This window comes from Gossypium arboreum, chromosome 7 (assembly GCF_025698485.1).
Source record: "Gossypium arboreum isolate Shixiya-1 chromosome 7, ASM2569848v2, whole genome shotgun sequence".
NCBI lineage: Eukaryota > Viridiplantae > Streptophyta > Magnoliopsida > Malvales > Malvaceae > Gossypium > Gossypium arboreum.
In genome coordinates, this window is record NC_069076.1 from 79,815,087 (window position 1) to 79,833,736 (window position 18,650).

Genomic DNA, 18,650 nt, shown 5'->3' on the forward strand with positions numbered 1-18,650 from the left:
TAATGACCAGGATGGGTTTGAAGTGTTACATTTAGTGGTATCAGAGTCAAGTTTCAGAACTTGACTATAGATGTGGGTTTTTAAGACGTGATTTCTGAGAACTGATTTCTAAATATTTTTACTGAAAGTGTAGTACACCGAGTCTTCGGCGCCGATCCAGTAAGTTTTCTGAAACTATGAATTGTTTAAATTGAAACTTAAACTATTTTTGATAGTATATCCTGAAACTGCTATAAGTAGTATATACTGAGACTACTATAGATAAACTGTATTGAAAACACTTAAATAGTGTATACTAAGACTGTAGTAAAACTGATAGACATTAATTGACACTGTGATGGATGAAACAAACTTCACACTTCTGATATTGAATTCATAAAATATTTGTTAATAAACACTGGAATTGTAACCTAATGCATAAAACTGTTAATATAGATAAAACACAATTAGACAATGAGCACTAGAGGTACTCGCGGACGGGGTATAAGAGGCCATGGTAGAGGTCGTAGAGGTGCTCGAGCTGGGTCTTCGTCATCTGACAATCTACCTAATTTGGATACTAGTGAGACATCGGCTTCACTTGTGACTGAGACTAGATCTCATGATCAAGGCTGGGGACAACGCACTGTTCTAGGCCATATTGAGAGTTTTAGAGAGGGTTGTTGGGCCCAATACTGGAGATGAGTGCCGCGGGTCGGTTACAGAATTACTTTGGTCTAACGAGCTGAGCTTTTCGGGGGTATTACTGGAGTTACCCCTAATGTGGCTGAGTACTGGATAGAGGCCATAGAGACGATTATGGACAATCTAGACTGTACTACCGAATAGAAATTAAAGGGTGTTGTATCGCTGCTACGTTGTATCGCTGCTATGTGATGAGCCATATCAGTGGTGGCTCACTGTTATGGAGGGCTCTCAGCCCGATCGACTGACCTGAGAGTTCTTCAGGACCACCTTCTAGGGGAAATATATGGGGGCTAGTTAAGTGGATGTACATATGAGAGAGTTTCTAAATCTAACTCAGGGAGATAAATCGGTGACCGAGTATAAGGCCGAATTTTTGAGATTGAGCCACTATGCGCGAGGTATGGTGGCGACTAAGTATGAGCGATGTGTTCAATTCGAAGATGCCCTCGAGGATAATTTGAGGGTTTTGATAGCTCCATAGAGGGAGCGAGACTTTGCTGCACTAGTTGATAAGGTGAATATCGCCGAGGAAGTAAAGCGCGCAGAGCGCCAGAACCTAAAGAGAGGTAGGAGCAAGAGGGATTTAGAGCCCTCGAGTTTCATTTAGAGGCCTAAGAAAAACGTCAGAGTTGATAGGTCGATCAGAGTTGGGGTTCCTATCGCTATTACTGGACAGCCACCGTGTACTGACTGCGATAGATGCCATTAGGGCAAGTGTTGGAAAAGAACTGGGCCTTGTTTGAGGTGCAGTTCATTAGAGTACAGTATTAAAGAGTATCCGGAGGTCCGATCAGATGCAAGCTCCGGGTACTGGTGTTACACCACCACTGAGAGGCTGTGGTCAGACCAGATGTGGTAATGGGTTGGGCCGTGGTCAGAGAGCACCGAAGAGAGGTGCTAGTCATATTAAAGTGAGACAGTTGGCTTTAGTTTATGCTTCATGTCACCGAGAGGATGGAGATACTCCGGACGTTATCACAGGTACGTTCTTTATTTATAATGTACCTTATACTGAACTGATATATATAGGATCCAATCACTCCTATATAGCCTGTACTGTGTCCAAGAACTTGGGTATCTTGGTTGAGTGCACTGCGAGTAAGGTGACTGTACTAAGTCCACTGGGGCAATCAGTAAGAGTAAATAAGTTGTTTAGAGACATTCCTTTAGAGGTTCCAGGGGCTTTTTTTTTACTGATCTAATGAAACTTCCTTTTAGAGAGTTTGATCTGATACTGGATATGGACTGGTTGGTTAAACACCGAGTGAGCTTAGATTGTGCCACAAAAAAGGCTGTACTGAGAACTGAGGAGGATAGTAAGGTACTTGTAATTGGGAAACGTCAGAACTACTTATCGAATGTGATTTCTACATTGATGGTAAAAAAGTTGGTTCGTAAGGGATGTGAGGCGTATCTGGCCTACATCAGTGTTTCAGATTTTAAGGATTCTTCAGTTAAGGATATCAGGGCGATTAAACATTTTCTGGATGTTTTTCCTGAAGAGCTACTTAGTTACCTCCAAATCGTAAAGTAGAGTTCGAGATTGAGCTCATTTCTAATATAGCTCTGGTGTCCATCGCTCCCTATAGAATGACAAAGAAAGAGCTTGTAGAGCTTAAGGCTCAGATTTAAGAGTTACTGAATCGTGGGTTCATCCGTCCTAGTGTGTCTCCGTGAGGAGCATTAGTTTTATTCGTGAAAAAGAAGGATGGATCTATGCGTATGTGTATTGACATTGACAATTGAACAAGTTGACAATCATGAATAAGAATCCCTTACCGAGGATAAATGATCTATTTGACCAGTTCTGAGGGGCTTCAATTTTCTTCAAGATTGACCTCCGATCAGGATATAATCAATTGAGGGTTAAGGAGACTGATGTACACAATACAACATTTAGGACCCAATACGGTCATTACAAGTTCCTTGTGAGGCTATTTGGACAGACGAATGCACCAGTGGCTTTCATAGATCTGATGAACAGAGTGTTCAAGCCCTATCTGGATCGTTTCGTAGTGGTATTTATTGGCGACATACTGGTGTATTCGAGGACTGAGGATGGGCACGATGAACACCTCAGAGTTGTTCTGCAGATTTTGCGAGAGAAACAACTATAAGCTAAGTCTAGTAAATGTGAGTTATGGTTAAGGAAAGTAACATTTCTGGGTTATGTGATTTCTGCTGAGGAGATTAGGGCTGATCTTCAAAAGATTGAGGCGGTATTAGATTGGAAATAGCCTAAGACTGTATCTGAGATTCGTATTTTTCTAAGACTTGCAAGGTATTATCAACGATTTGTAGAGGGTTTTTCACTGATTGTAGTACCCTTAACTAAGCTACTACGTAAGGGTGTGCCATTTAACTGGACTGATGCGTAGCAAGAGAGCTTTGAGAAGCTCAAAACTATACTGACTAAGGCCCCCGTTTTGATACAGCCAGAGTCTAGAAAAGAGTTTACTGTCTATAGCGATGCATCACATGTCGATTTGGGATGTGTGTTGATGTAAAAGGGTAAGGTGGTAGCGTATGCGACTCGTCAGCTTAAGACTCATGAGGAAAATTATCTGATGCATGACCTAGGGTTGACTACAATGGTGTTTGCATTGAAAATCTAGAGGCATTACCTATATGGTGAAAAGTGTATCATCTACACGGATCACAAGAGCGTCAATATCTCCTCACTCAGAATGAGCTAAATCTTAGGCAGCATAGATGGATTAAGCTACTTAAGGACTACAGCTTTACAATTGAATACCATCCTGGTAAGGCCAATGTGATGGCAGATGCACTAAACCGTAGGGCTGTGACTAATTTAAGGGCGATGTTTACTCACCACAGTTTATTTGATGATGGAAGTTTGCTAGCTGAGCTTTAGGTTAAGCTTACATGGATTGAGCAGATTAAGGGTAAGCAGTTGAAGGACGAATCTTTGGGTCTTCGTTTCCAACAGGTTGAAAGTAGGCATACTGAGGACTTTGGACTAAATAGCGAAGGGGTACTCTATTTCTGTGAAAGAATCTGTGTATCAAACGACACTAAATTAAGGCTGTTGATACTAAGAGAGGCGCATAGTAACCCTATGCTATGCATCCTGACGAAAATAAGATGTACCGAGACCTTCGTGAGTTATACTGGTGGCTAGGACTTAAACGAGAGGTTACCGATTTTGTGGGTAAATGTCTGACTTGCCAACAAGTTAAGACTGAGCATTAGTTACCTTCGAGTTTGTTGCAACCATTTAAGATTCCACTTTGGAAGTAGGAGAGGGTGACTATGGACTTTGTTAGTGGGTTACTCCTCACACCCACTAAGAAGGATTCTGTATGGATTATCGATTGACCAAGTCTACCCATTTCATACCTGTTCATACTGACAACTCACTGCAGAAGCTAGCTAAACTGTATGTGTCTGAGATAGTGAGACTGCATAGGGTACCGGTATCGATCGTATCTAATTTGGACCCTCACTTCACATCTCGGTTCTGGAAAAAGCTATATAAAGCTCTGGGTACAAGGTTGAACTTCAATACTGCATTCTATCCTCAAACATATGGTTAATCTGAAAGGGTGACTCAGATGCTAGAGGATATGTTGAGAAGCTGTGTCATTGACTTCCGAGGCAGTTGGGAGGATTACCTGCCACTAGAAGATTTTACTTATAACAATAGCTATCAGTATAGCATTTAGATGGCACCTTTACGAGGCATTATATGGTCGTTGGTGTCACACACTTTCATGTTGGATCGAGTTGGGCAAGCGACTTGTTCTGGGCCTAAATTAGTTTCTAATACTGAAGATACTTCTACCTTGATTTGAAATTGATTGAAAGCGGCATCTGATAGATAGAAGTCTTATGCAGACCTGAAGCATCGTGAGATCGAGTTTTCTGTAGGAGACTTCGTTTTTCCTAAGGCCTCGCCATAGAAGAAGGTAATGAGATTTGGCCGTAAGAGCAAGTTGAACCCTAGGTTTATTGGACCCTATTGTATACTGAAACGAGTGCAACGGTTGCATACCAGTTAGAGCTACCTCCAAAGCTGTACCAGATTCACGATGTTTTCCAAGTATCGATGTTGAGGAGCTACCGCTCTGATCCCACGCATATTGTTCCTATTGAGGAGATCGAGGTTAGGCCAGATCTGACCTTTGAGGAGGGGTCGGTTTAGATATTGGATCGTGACGTAAAAATTTTGAGGAGGAAGTCTATTCCATTGGCTATAGTCTTATGACGTGATCATAGCATGGAGGAAGCTATGTGAGAGCCTGAGGATACGATGCGTCAACAGTATCCACATCTGTTCTGATCAGGTAAAATTTTGAGGCAAAATTTTTTTTTGGGGTAGAGTTGTAACGTCCCAAAGTTTGTATATTTGTTTTCGTGTATTTATGACACAAATGTGTATCGACTTTAGTGGTTAAGTGTTCTGGGTGTGTGTGTGAGGTCTTAAGTTCAAGCCTTGTCTTGGGAAAAAAATTTTTATTTTTCTGAACAAAACTCTATCTCTAGTCAGTAGGCCTATAATTAAATGTTGGTAAAATATGTCAGAATGAGTCTTCTGGCTTGGTGGTTTAGTGGAGAGTAAATACGCTGGAAGTCTGGAGTTCGAGTCTTTCCACAAACAACGGATTTATTTTGCTGTCTGCGCCATGTGAATGTTTTGGTTTAGCCTAAATACTAAAGTGTTTGAGTGGAATTTAAATTCAGTAGTTGAGAGGAAATGGTGGACGGTTTTGGGGAGTAAAACTAGGGATATGGGGAGAAAAATTAAGAGTAAGAAGTTTGAAAATATCCGAAATTGGGTGGTTGCAAGTTCGGCTCTCCTCCCTCACTCTTTCAAATTTTCTGACAGTTTCCCTTTCTGCCAAAACCTCTGCTGATTTTGTTTCCTTCCTTTTACTTCTCTACTTGCAAATTCGACTTTTTACTCTAGTTCTCAAGTTTTACTGCCATTTTTTCTCATCCAAAATTCCCCTTGCTGCCTAAATTTGTTCTTTTCTCTGGTGGCGAGTTGTTTCTCCATTTCCCTGTTGTCGAATTCTTGACCCTTCCACATTCTCTCTGTTTCATCGATTTTTATTTTCTCTCCAATTTGTCTTCTTTTTGTTCAACATTGGCTACGTTCGGTTGGTAAGTTGATAGGTAAGAGGCTATGCGTCATTTTTGTCCGAGAAGTTTTTCTTTTATTAGTTTGTGAAGTTCCTAACTCTTCGTTAGTGTCGAATCCTTGATTTGGCAGCAGCAAATCGTAAGGAACGTGGTTTCTCGTGGGACCGTATTTAAGATCTTTCGGAGCATTAGGGGTAAGCAACAAATTTGGAGATTGATTGTTTTCGGTTTAATGGTATTGGTTTAATTTTGAATTGTGGCTGATTTTAGACTTTGGATTGTCATTTTTAGGTGCTGGTTATCTCGGGAGTGATTGCGTACCGAAATCGTATCAGGTGTGTAACCACAACATTGAAAATGTTAATCGGCAAGAAGTCGAAAAATAGGGTTGTCGATGACACACGGGCATGTGGTCGCCCGTATGGTAGGCCGTGTAATGGAACATGGGCATGTGATCGACGAGGCAGACCGTGTGCGATATACGGGCCAGACCGAATTGGGTCGTGTGAGGTACACGGGTGAACCACACCGGCGTGTAGGATTTTTGGGTCAGGCCGTGTGATCCACAAGGCCAAGGCCATTATAGGCCGTGTGGGCCACAAGGAAGTGTGGGTCCACATGGGCCGACAACATGGGCGTGTGAGCCCATCTCTACGATTTTATTGCTAAGGTTGCACGAGTTGCCCGAGAAAACTGTAAACCTACTGTAGGGTCGGTAAGCTTACCTAGACCACTAATTGACTAAAATGGCTGTAGGACTGTTATATATATTTACATATTATCAAGCATGATGATATTTAATGAATTGATATTGTATGCACTATTACCATGATATAGCATGTCATTACCGTATATTGCATTACATTAGGTTGGGGGTTGGTTTTGTTCGAAGGAAGTGTACTGAAATGCCTCAGGCCTAATTTACTGGCAACTCAGCTGCAAACCACTATTTAGCGCCGCATTCGGTACTTTTTGAAGTGTAGGGATGGGTGAGCTGATTATATCCCCACATGGAGTGTAGGGTTGGACAGAGATGGTGTATAGAGGTTGGCTAGGTAGGATTTCGTGACTGTATATTTGTTACTATACTGATTTACTGATACTGTAATGGGCCAAAGTCTAATGCATGACTGCTTCTGTACTGAAATGGGCTAAGGCTCTAACTGAAATTGAATCTGGTACTGAAAGGGCTTAAGCCCAGACTGTAAATGCATCTTGTCTGCTTGTTCTATTTGGGGATTACACACTGAGTTTTTGTAAACACACCATTCTAATTATTCTGTACAGGTAATCCCTAGTCTTGGACAGATCAGTGCGGCAGAGGCTCAGCGGTGGCCACACCACCTTGTTTGACTCTGTTTCGTATTTAATTATGATTTTAAATTTTGTTTGGGAATTTTATTGTAAATATGGCCTCATGGATTTTTCTTAAATTTGAGATTTTTTTTATTAGTTATGGCTTATAACTACTAGTTTTAGGAAAACTCGAGTTTTTAAAAAAACTAAACATTTTAACAAAATACTCACAAATACGCAAACTGTTTTAAAAGTTTCTGCATAGAATAAACGTTTTGAAAGCTTTCGAATAATTAATTAACACTGTAATAGAATTAATAAGTAATAATGAAAAGATTCTAAACGGAAAATGCTTTAAGCAAAGTTCAGTTTTCCAACACAGGTTATGGTTTTCAAACATATTAACATGTGACACTATCAGATTCGGCCATAACGACTAGGCCGGGTTTGGGGTGTTACAACCCCTTCTTGAAAGAAATAATGGGGACCATCTTCCATGTTTGACTGCTTCGTCAGTAAGATGTCCTAGTCTCTCCATATATAACATAAAAAGATAAGGTGATAGAGGGTCACCTTACCTTGTTCCATACATCGATATAAAAACATCTGCAATAGTACCATTCCATAGAATTTGAAATGAGGTTAAAGACACACAATTCATAATTACAGTGATCCATAATGATGGTAGACCTAGTTTAGAGAGGGTATCCTCCAAGAAATCCCATTTAATTTTGTCATACGCCTTTTCCAAATATATCTTAAAAGACATTCAAAATTTGCTACCTTTAAACTCTCTCATGGAATGGATAACCTCTTGAGCCACAATAAGATTATCCAATATGCTTCTTCCCAGGACAAAACTTGGTTGATTCTACCACATAAGCTTTACCATCAAAGGCCTCAATCTATTAACCAGCAGTTTTGTAACAATCTATATGCTATGTTACATAAGTTGATAGGTTTGAATATTTTTAATCCTCTATTGACATTAAATCTTAGGTAATAACACTATCAAGGTTCTGTTCATCGTGGGATCTAATAGCCTCCCTCCAAATATTTGTCACACAATATGACAGATTGATTGACCTATAATATCCCAATTTGACTGATAAAACTTAGCATGGAAACCATCGATACTAGGGGCCTTCCAGGGAGCCATGCAAAAAACTGTACTACATATCTCTGTATTTGATGCAGTTAGAAGTAAACCATCTCTACCTGTCGAAGAAATTGTAGGAAATGCATCATGAAAAGAGAGCACCCCATGAACTAAGTAATCAATAAAATATAGTTCCTTGAAAAAACCCATCGATGATTTTTCAACTCCTCCCCATCAAAACACCAATTATTCCCTAATATAAGCCCCTCAATTCTGTTATGCTTGCACCTTACCAACGTGTGATTATAGAAATAACTAGTATTCCAATCGCCACAATTAATCCATTTTCACTCTGGATTTCTGGAACTATAGGAGCTTATTATGTTTTAGAACTTCCTTAATATTCTGGCGAATTTCCAATTCTCAATCCCGAAGTTTGGACGATGATCTTAAGTCAAGAATCTTCTACACCCGAATCAATTCAGCGATTAAACTTTGTTTCCTTACAAATAAATTCACATAGACACGTTTGTTCCAATCTTGAACTGCAATCTAGAACCTTTCCAAATTTTTCATGATCTCCTCATCATTCCTCTAATTTTTTTTAATAAGTCCCATAAACTCTATATGCAACATCTAGCTAGCTAAACATCTAAAAGGCATGCAACCTTTAGAAATATCAGGCCTTAGAGATACCAAGATTGATCTATGGTCAGATTTCAAACGATGAAGATTGCGCACCAATAAGTTAGGTGCAAAGGAGTCCCATTTGGAACTACAACTGCTCTTTCAAGCCTTTGCGATAAAGTGCCCTTACTCCATGTGAATTTGGTTCCACTGTATCCCAAATCGCACAAGTCATTGCTAAACATTTACAACTAACACGTGAAATTGGTCCTCCACCAACTCTATCTGAACCCTCTAAAATAGAATTAAAATCATCAGAAATACTTCCAAAGTATTTTGTTATACTAAACTATATTACAATTTGACCCGTTCACTTGCGGACATCACTGTTTTAGTCTTTTATTTTTTTGGTGTTATAGTTTTACTATAAATGATAACTCGTTTTTAGGCGGTCAATAGTAGAAAACAAAAATTTTGAAAATTAACCTAGTTTGTGATATTTATAACAATAACTTTAACTAAATTCATACGTGTGTTTTTGGTTTAGTGGACATTCGTTGTTAATGACTTTCAACCAAACGATCTTTTTTACTATTCTTATACCACAAACTGTTTCAAGTGTGGGCTCGAACCAATTGAAATGAAACAAAAAATTAGAAAAGGTTTTCTCTCTATTTTTTGGGGCGAAAATGAAAATTCTCTCTTCTTTAATAAAAACAGGTAGAATTGGTATTCTGAAAATATATATTTAATATTTGAGAATAAATTCTCTTTATTTTTCAGCGAAGTAACAATCTCTCTAAGTTATGTTTCATTCCCTATTGGTGCCATCTATTTATAAGAAAAGAAGGTAGAACCCTTGTTGAGTTATAGTGATTTATTTCAAATAGAAAAACAACTTTCTATTTAAAGTAGGAGTGGGGTGGATGACACACTATAGTATTCTTAGTAGAGTTGTCACCCTCTTCATGTTATATGAGGAGTTTTAGGCCTTTTTCACATCGGGTCCAATTACGAGTACTTTATAGGCCTTTTGACCCAATACGCTGTAATGCGGTCCAACCCGATTAAGTTTTTCTATTTCCCAAGATAAAGTTTGATATTTTATATTAAATAATTTTATCATCTCTATTTTACCCCTAGTAAAATTTTGACGATTTTAACCCTGGTAAACTTTCGAGAAAATATGTTTAATATTTCACAACTCAACATGTTCACAGTGACTGAATTGTTTATTTTCATTTTCGTGCTTCAAAACAACTTAAAAAACATAAACTAATTCTTCTGATCATTTCTAAGTAATCCATATAGAATTGCAAACGAATCATTTTCATTTCCATTTTGGAAACCTACATTCATTTCCAAATGGTTCCATTTCTCCATTTTGGAAAAACCCATAATCATTCCTAAATGTTTCCCATTTCTCTTTTCCTATTCATTTTGTTAATTTCTATTCAAACACGCAATTCATTTCTGGTTTCGACAAGCTAACGGAGGGACAAATTGAACATATATAATTAGGGCTCAAATGATTTATAATTAAGTTTTGACTTTTAGACTATTAATTATAAACTCATTTAGTTACAAAGTTATTCCACTATAGTGTTGTGACTAAACTCTCCCTAACGACATACCTATACAAAAGCATCTACTTGGTGCTCGTCAATGATCTTGTCATAAGTGTGTTACCCTCATAATTTATCATTAATCTCTTTGGGATAATATTTTTTCTCCCAATATGATCATATTTTATCTCATGGTAACCATTATATCTCTCTTCATAAAAAGTCAACCACTATCAAATAGTATCAAGTCATCCATCACAAAAACGAATGATCCGTGGCCACGTTTACTTTCCATCAACCATGTAATGCCTATGAGAGGATATCATTTACCTATGTTTCGGGCTATGAATTCCACTATTGTAAATGACACTATATACTGTAGAAGTCGTACACCCAACAAACAAGCTTTCGGTTCTTTATCTATTTGAACTCAAGCTTTTACTTACATCAAAGCGTACGAGTCAGGCATAGATAGTCTACCATTCACTTAGGATTTTGGTATGATACACTATGAACGTCACAAGTGAATAAATTTATAAACGAATTCAAGATTTATTCTGCTTGAGTCTTGTTCGATGTACTTTTAGTCCAGCAAATCACATTTATGTCTCTATCTTCTAGGAGTCATCCGCTTTAATGCCCAAGACAAGGTATCTCCCCAATTGGACTTTATAAATGATATATTAGTCTTTTAATTGGTTTGCTTATTTTCAATTAAACTAAAGACATGCTTAGATTCATCTATTAATACAAGTTGTCTTTCCGTACTACAATCTGACCATGTAATACTGCTTAGTATCAGTTTAAACAATAGACAGCCAATGAGCAACATTTGTTTCTATTATGCTTTGCATGTAGAAACCATTTGAAAACAATAATACAAAGTATATTAATTGTAAAAAATGAATTTGTTTTATTAACCAATTTATTCAAAAAAAATCAAGTTCACAAACGAATACAATACACTCAGGACACCAGATCTAACACAAATTCCATAAAAATCACATTCAATTACAAAGTCATACATATTTTACAATTTATTCAATTTAGTCCCTAAATGCGAAACAAGCATAACTTTCGAGTTAGACCCTTTGATTAAAATTCGATTTCACTATTATCCATTAGGGACCTCCTATTTTTATTCCTCCTTTCAATTTTACATTTTTTTAGTTTGCTCCCTAATGCAAAAAAAGCTATCAATTAGCTTTACAATTTAGTCCTTTTCCACATCTAAACTTAAAATCTATCAAACTTTCAATTCTCAACAATGGCATTTTTCAAAACATTAAAAATTCTACAAATTGGCACATGGGCTAGCTAAATCAACCCTCATGACCTCAAAAACATAAAAATGACAAGAAAAAGACTTGATTGCACTAACCAATTATAAAAAGTTTGAAGGTGTGAAATGGAGTTTCTTTTTTTTTTTTTTCCTTTCTTTGTCCTAATGGAAAAGATACATTTATCTCTCCATCAAGTTAAAATTTTCCTATTTATAATTTAATTATACTTTAATTAATTTAATTTAATTATGTTTTACTTTTATTAATCAAAATTTGCTTATTTAATCAATTATAATCACTACCGCCCACTACTTTATATTAAACATGGTCTAATTGCTTTTTGGACCTTGGGTTAATTATAATTTAAGTCTTCAAGCCATTTTCTATTTAAAACCTATAGCGATTGGACTTTATAATTTAGTTCTTATATATTAATTAAGCAATTAATAGACAAAAATAAGGATCAAACTTTAATATTCTTTAATACTAACTTTGTAAGTATTTTAATTTAATATTTAAGGACTTAGTTTATGAAAACGAGATTTTGAAACCTCATTTTTTGACACCACTGACTTTCAAGTTATTATATTGAAATTGTTGAACTTGCATACATTAGGAATCAAATTCCTTTCAATCGCTGGTCTCAAAAGTTCACAAATTAACTTCACATAAGTGATACATTTCCATGTATTATTGACTTAGAATCTGATCTTCAATATTCATACCCAATTATATATACACACAAAAAGTTTACATTTTACTTCTCCCCCTAATGTGAATTACAAAACCTCAAGGATGAGCTACATATACACATCGAGGGACCTAAGCCATTTCCAAAATATAAATCTCTCAAATTGTAAGAATCATTTCATTTATACCAAACAGATTCGAGATAGATATTCCTCCAATCAAGTCTTATCATCAAGCTATAGTAATTGATATTTTTCATATTCAGGAAAATTTTCACATTAGTCCTTATACTTTTTAAAATTTTTAATTTGATCATTTTTGTCATATTTTCACTTTTGCAATTCTTTTCACATGTTTTCATTTTCAATATCAAATATCTTTCGTAAAATTTCTCATCCGAGTCATTCCATAAAGTTTTTCATAATTTTCTCGATATTCGAGTTTGAAATTTTGCCATGTATTATATTAGAATTTTAGGGCATTACATATAACTCAATAAAAAAAATGGTATCCTCTCATTAGCATTGTATGGATTATGAAAATGGAACTTGACTAGGTGTCATTTTATTTTATCATTACTAATTTTAGTAATAATCATTTTCATTGCAAAAGATACAATAGTGACCGTAAGATAAAATTAATCGAATTAGGTGAACAAATTTAACCTAAATGGATCATGGTTATCCTATGAGGAGAACACACATATGACAAAGTCATTGTATAAAAGTTAAATACTTGTAACTTTCGTAATCGTATATAATCGTTGTTCAGTCATGGTATTTTAGTGGAATAATTCAATGACTAAATAATTTGTGATTAATAGATAAAAAAATTCTATTAGAAACTTTTCATTTTGTAAATCATAAGTGCTAAATTTATTGAAACTTTTAGAATTCAAACTAAAGTGACAAATTTTGTAAACATTGAGAGCTAAATTTGTTGAATTTTTTATATTTAGGATTAAATTTATAAAAAGTGTAAACATTATAGAAAAAAAATTTTGTGAGACCAATTAAAAAAGCTCACGTCAGCACTTCCATCAAATTTCAAACGGTTGTTAATGTTCAGTGATCGAAAAATTTGATTTCGAATAGTTTAATGATTAAATCGAAAAAATTAAAAATTTAGTTGACCAAAATAGAACACAGACAATAATATAGTGACGATTTCTATACTTTACCCTAAAATAATTATTAATGTTTGTTCTAACTACTAAATTAAAATTTAAAAAATTTGAATTTTACATGGAATATATCTCAGACTCAAATCTAACTTGAATTGTTACAGACTCAAAACTATCTTAATACTTAAATTTTATCAAACTCAAAATGTTGAGTTTAAATCATTACCGACTTGTGGTTTCTCAAAACCAAATCACTATAAACACAAACGAAGTTTCATGCTAAAGCTTGTTTTACTAGCTGGTGGTCGAAATTTATCACCTCTATTCTAATAAAAGTTTGTTTTAAGTAGGTTTGAAAATGATATGTAATGGTGAAAACACCATGGTTCTTTTATTTTATTTATCTTCTTCTTTGATCATCGTATTTTCTACAAAATTACTAAACATATTTTATTATTGACATAAAATTAGAGATAATTGTATATTTTTCTATACAACATACCATCTACTAATCAGATTTCTTACACATAATTTTTTTAATTTATATATTTGATTTAAAAAAAACTATTTACTTCTAAAAAAGTTTCATTTTTTTCTCTAACTCATTTGCTTCTATGTTTTTTTTGCATAGTGATGGTGTTAGCCTTCGGGCTTTTTCTTCCTCCCACCAACTCTCTTTTTTCCTTTTTTTTTTCTTTTTATTCACTCCATGTGTCTTCTCTCTTCAGTTTGCAGATCTATTTTGTGTGTATTTTTGTTGTCTTTACAAGTTGTGATGGACAAATGATGGTGTCTGTCGTCGTTGAAACTCCAACAGTCATCAACAATTTCTCTTGGAAAGTGGGTGGCTCTTCGTCGACTTCTGAAACTATTTCTGTTTATAGAGTATTTTAGAATAATAAATGATTTCAAGAGTCAGTTTGGACTCGTTTTGTCTTAAGTTATATATATATATATATATATATATATATTATTGTTACAAGTCTTTACTTTGAGAAGTTTTTGTCTGCTATTGTATCATGTTTTTTAGTCTTACTTATGCATGTTGTCGAAACCATTTTTTTAGGGAAAAACGGGAATCGATTTAGATTTTGAAAATGAAAACGAATAGAGGAGTCGCCACCAATCCTTTTTGATGAGGTGTGATCGAGTCACCTCGTAAAAGTGGTTGTTTTTAATAAATGGTTTAATTTATTTAAACAACGATTTTGGTCCACATAAATCAAGAAAACAGGTTCGGGAGTCGGTTACGCACGAGGAAGGATTAGCACCCTCGATACGCCCAAAATTGGTACCTAGTTGATTAATTAGTGTCTTAGTGTCGAAGATTTAAAAACTTGAAAGAATTTAAAACACAATCCTTCTTTGAATTAATGCTAATTTAAAAATGATCGAATAAGTTAAAACGGATGTTAAGGACTCCCTCATCTCGAAATAATAAAACGTCACGCCCAATAAGTTAGGACACGACATTTCGAACTTTGAGAATAAGCTTACCTTTATTTAAAATTCATATATTTTAGCCCCTTTTTTAGAGGATGTTCGGTTATTTAGGGTGGACGAGAAAAGTCGAAACCCAGTAAGTTAGGGCACGTTTCCTTGAATTCCCAAATACCGATCATTGCCTTATTTAGAAGATTTTGTTTTTAAACCATAGCAAATACGATACTTAAACGACATGTATTATTTGTTTGGATTAAAACAGTCCGTGCTTGGACAAATACATTTGAGGTTGATGTGCGATATAATTTAAACGAAATAAAATAAAAGGGAGTATAAAGTATGAAATAATAATACGAGAATAATATCACAAATGTACGACAAGTATAAAGATGCAAGTGAATGAATTAAGACAAACACAGTGATAATAACCATTCAACATGCATTGTGTAAATGTTAACATTAGTGATCAAGGAGCAAAAATAAATAAATAAATAAATAAATAACATATATAACACTCTAAAAAATAAATGGTATGAGGCAAATTAAAACGAATGGAATATAAAACTATTCAACATAATGATGACTAAGTTTTAAAAGTAAATAAAGTAAAAATGAATCTTTAAAATCGATAATATATAAAATAATTTGAGAAAAGATGATACATTTATTTACAAAAATTTTAGATCAAATGATACGTATATATATATATATGTATATATAAGTATAAAATAGGTAATAATATTAGGAAATAACTTATAATGAGTAGTAAATAAAATATTTAAAATAAATAAAATGAGTTTTAAAAGGGACATAAACAACTTAAAATAATAAAATAGTTTTAAATAAATAATACATACACGATTTTAAAATGAAAAAGCAATTTAAAGTAAAGAATATAAAACAATAATTAATATATATAATATTTTGGCATAAAATAATATATATAAAGCAAACTTCAAATAAACAATATGTTAAATGAATCAAGATGAATAATGCACAAAAATGAAAAATAAAATAGATAGAAAATAACAAGGACACTTTAAAATAACTTACAAAAGAGCTTAAAATGAGTAATGTGTAAAAGAGAAATTTAAAATAAATAATAAAATATATATATATATATATATCTAAAATAATATATAAAAAAGTTTAAAATAAATACCTATATAGTCTTAAAATTAGCAATAATAAAAGTTTACAATGAATAATAAAAGAGTTTAAAATAATTTTCATGTAAAATAATGTAACTAAATAATATATAAGAATTTGAAATAGAGTTTAACTCAAATGACATATAAAAAATTTAGAAAGAATAATGTGAAAAGAGAAATTTGATGTAAGATAATGCATAGAAAAATGTTTAAAATAAATATATATATAAATATATGTATACATGTAATAATTTAAGATACCAAAATACGTATAAGAATCTCAAATAAATACTACGTATGATGATTTAAGAAGAAATAATATATACATAAATAGATTTAAAAGAAAATATATATATATATATATATATATATATATATATATATATAGATTCAGAAGAAAACATATACATGAATCAGCATGAAAATGGGTAAAACCAATTTTAATATAAACTATATATATACAATGATATAAAAAATAATTAAATGTTACACAATATTTTAACAATATGATATAGAAAATGTCATTAAACAGTAAAAAATGAATTAAAGCAAGGCACAACCATCAAAATAATTCCGGATGTATATTTAAATAATTAAAAATGTTAAATAAGTTAAAGAACTAGAGTATTATGCCTATTGAAATAAAAAAACTTAATTAAAACAGACCCAAACTAAATAAAATAAACCATTAAATAAAAATAAGGACCAAAGTGCGATGGGCATGAATGTGCGGGTATTAAAAACGCAATTATTCCAAGTTTCTGAACGGCCCATGTAAACATGGATCAAATCAAAACAGCTTTTAGGAAAGAATTAAAAAAAAAACAAAAGAAACATAAATGAGACTCAATCAGATGACGACAAAACAGGGAGGGACCGAGTGTGCAATTTACCCAACGTAATTAAGTGTCCCCCTCAAACGTTGCCGTTTTACTCTTTATAAAAATAAAATTAAAAGAAACCCTAAACTAATGCTCAGTCATTTGAAATCAACACCAAAACTTAGCCGCCTCCCCTCTCATTCGGCCGAAAAAAAAGAAAGACTTCAATTGTTGTTTTGCCTCTGTATTCGGCCGACGGTCATCAAGTGAAGGCCAAATCTAGCCCTGTTCGACCACGAATCCAAGGGTCGTGCTCCTGAGCCTCCGAATCTTCGCCTAGGCTTCGATAACGACGAAGCAAGCAAGGACTCGAAGGAGTTACTACTAAGATAAGTCTCTTCCGCCCTTATTTGATCTCTATCTCCTTTTTTAAAACCAAAAATCAAAAATAAAAGGGAAGAAAAAAGGGTTATTTCAGATCCTATTTTCCCTCTTTTAAACCCTCGTTGGGAACCCAACGGGTTTGTGGCATCAAAACGCCGGCGACGGCCTTTAACCGTGGTGAGAAAACAAGACAACAGGTATGTTTTGCTTATTTATTTATTTTATCAAAAATAAAAAATAAAAAGGATAAAAAAACCTTTCGAAATTCTTGGTCTCTTTTTGATTAATTTCTTCATTTTTTGAATTTTGAAAAGAGCCCCCCTTTTACATTCATTATTCGGCCTTTTAAAGCCGATTACAAATATTAAAAAAAATGTTTCTGCTACTGTTTGCGTGTTGTGTTTATCTGCTCTTCTTTGGTCTGTTTTGCAAGGATGGCAGAGAGTGGTTGAAGGCAGAAGGTATGGCGATGGTACGGCGGCTGAACTTAGGTTTTTTTTTTGTTTCTTTTTTCTGATTTTTTAATGTATTTGGCTAGGGTATTTTTTGGGCTTGGGGCATTTTGGGTTTAATTGGGCCTGGACGGATTTGGCCCATTACACATGTCATCTTTCTTTTACAAGCGGTTTTAGGGATGGTTTTGTCGCTATCCTCTCCAGTTTGATGGATGCTTGGTTCTTTTGTCAATTTTACCCCATCATTTTGGGCCATCTAAAGCTGATTTCATTATTGTATTAAGTGCTTGCAACCACTCTAAATATGCTGTACTTGAATTGTGATAGAGCCAATTGTCAACGTGCCATAACGTTCATTTGATGCTAAGGCTAAAACCTTTATTGTATTGATAGAGCTTGTCCTTCACTGTCTACAAGTGTTTTTTTTTTCTTTTCAAATTGTACATTCTCATTCTTGAAATGAATTAATGAATTTATCTTTAAAAGAAACTGTTTTATTTAAGGAATATCTAGGGTTTACATATAATACATTTTGTTGCATGAATTATATATTAATAGTGCACTACATGTTGACATCACTTAAATATTTTAATATATACTAAATTTTATAACACCCACCACATGGATGGACGGAAATATTTTATATTAAAATATATATAAAATATATATTAGCAAATGATTATTAGTGGAGAGGCAAGTGGCAAAATTTTTGTATATAAATTTATTGGTATTGTGTGCTATTTTGCTTTTAAATTTTTTTATTTGAAGATTATATAAAAGTATGAAAAGATAAAATATCTCTATAATGATATTAATTACCCTTTAAAGTAAATATTTTAGTAATTTAACAATTGAATTGGCGCCGAGTTACTCAATCAGCCACTTTATATATAGTAAGTATAAATATACAATTGATGGAA

At 34.0% G+C, this 18,650-nt stretch overlaps 1 long non-coding RNA gene across 1 annotated transcript; it reads left to right on the forward strand.

The window, feature by feature from the left end:
* The first annotated feature begins 17,008 nt into the window (after positions 1–17,008).
* LOC128295289 (uncharacterized) lies at positions 17,009–18,219 on the forward strand. The gene is made up of 2 exons (XR_008285640.1): positions 17,009–17,472; positions 17,709–18,219. It is a non-coding gene; the product is annotated as an uncharacterized LOC128295289 (long non-coding RNA).
* Positions 18,220–18,650: the final 431 nt, after the last annotated feature.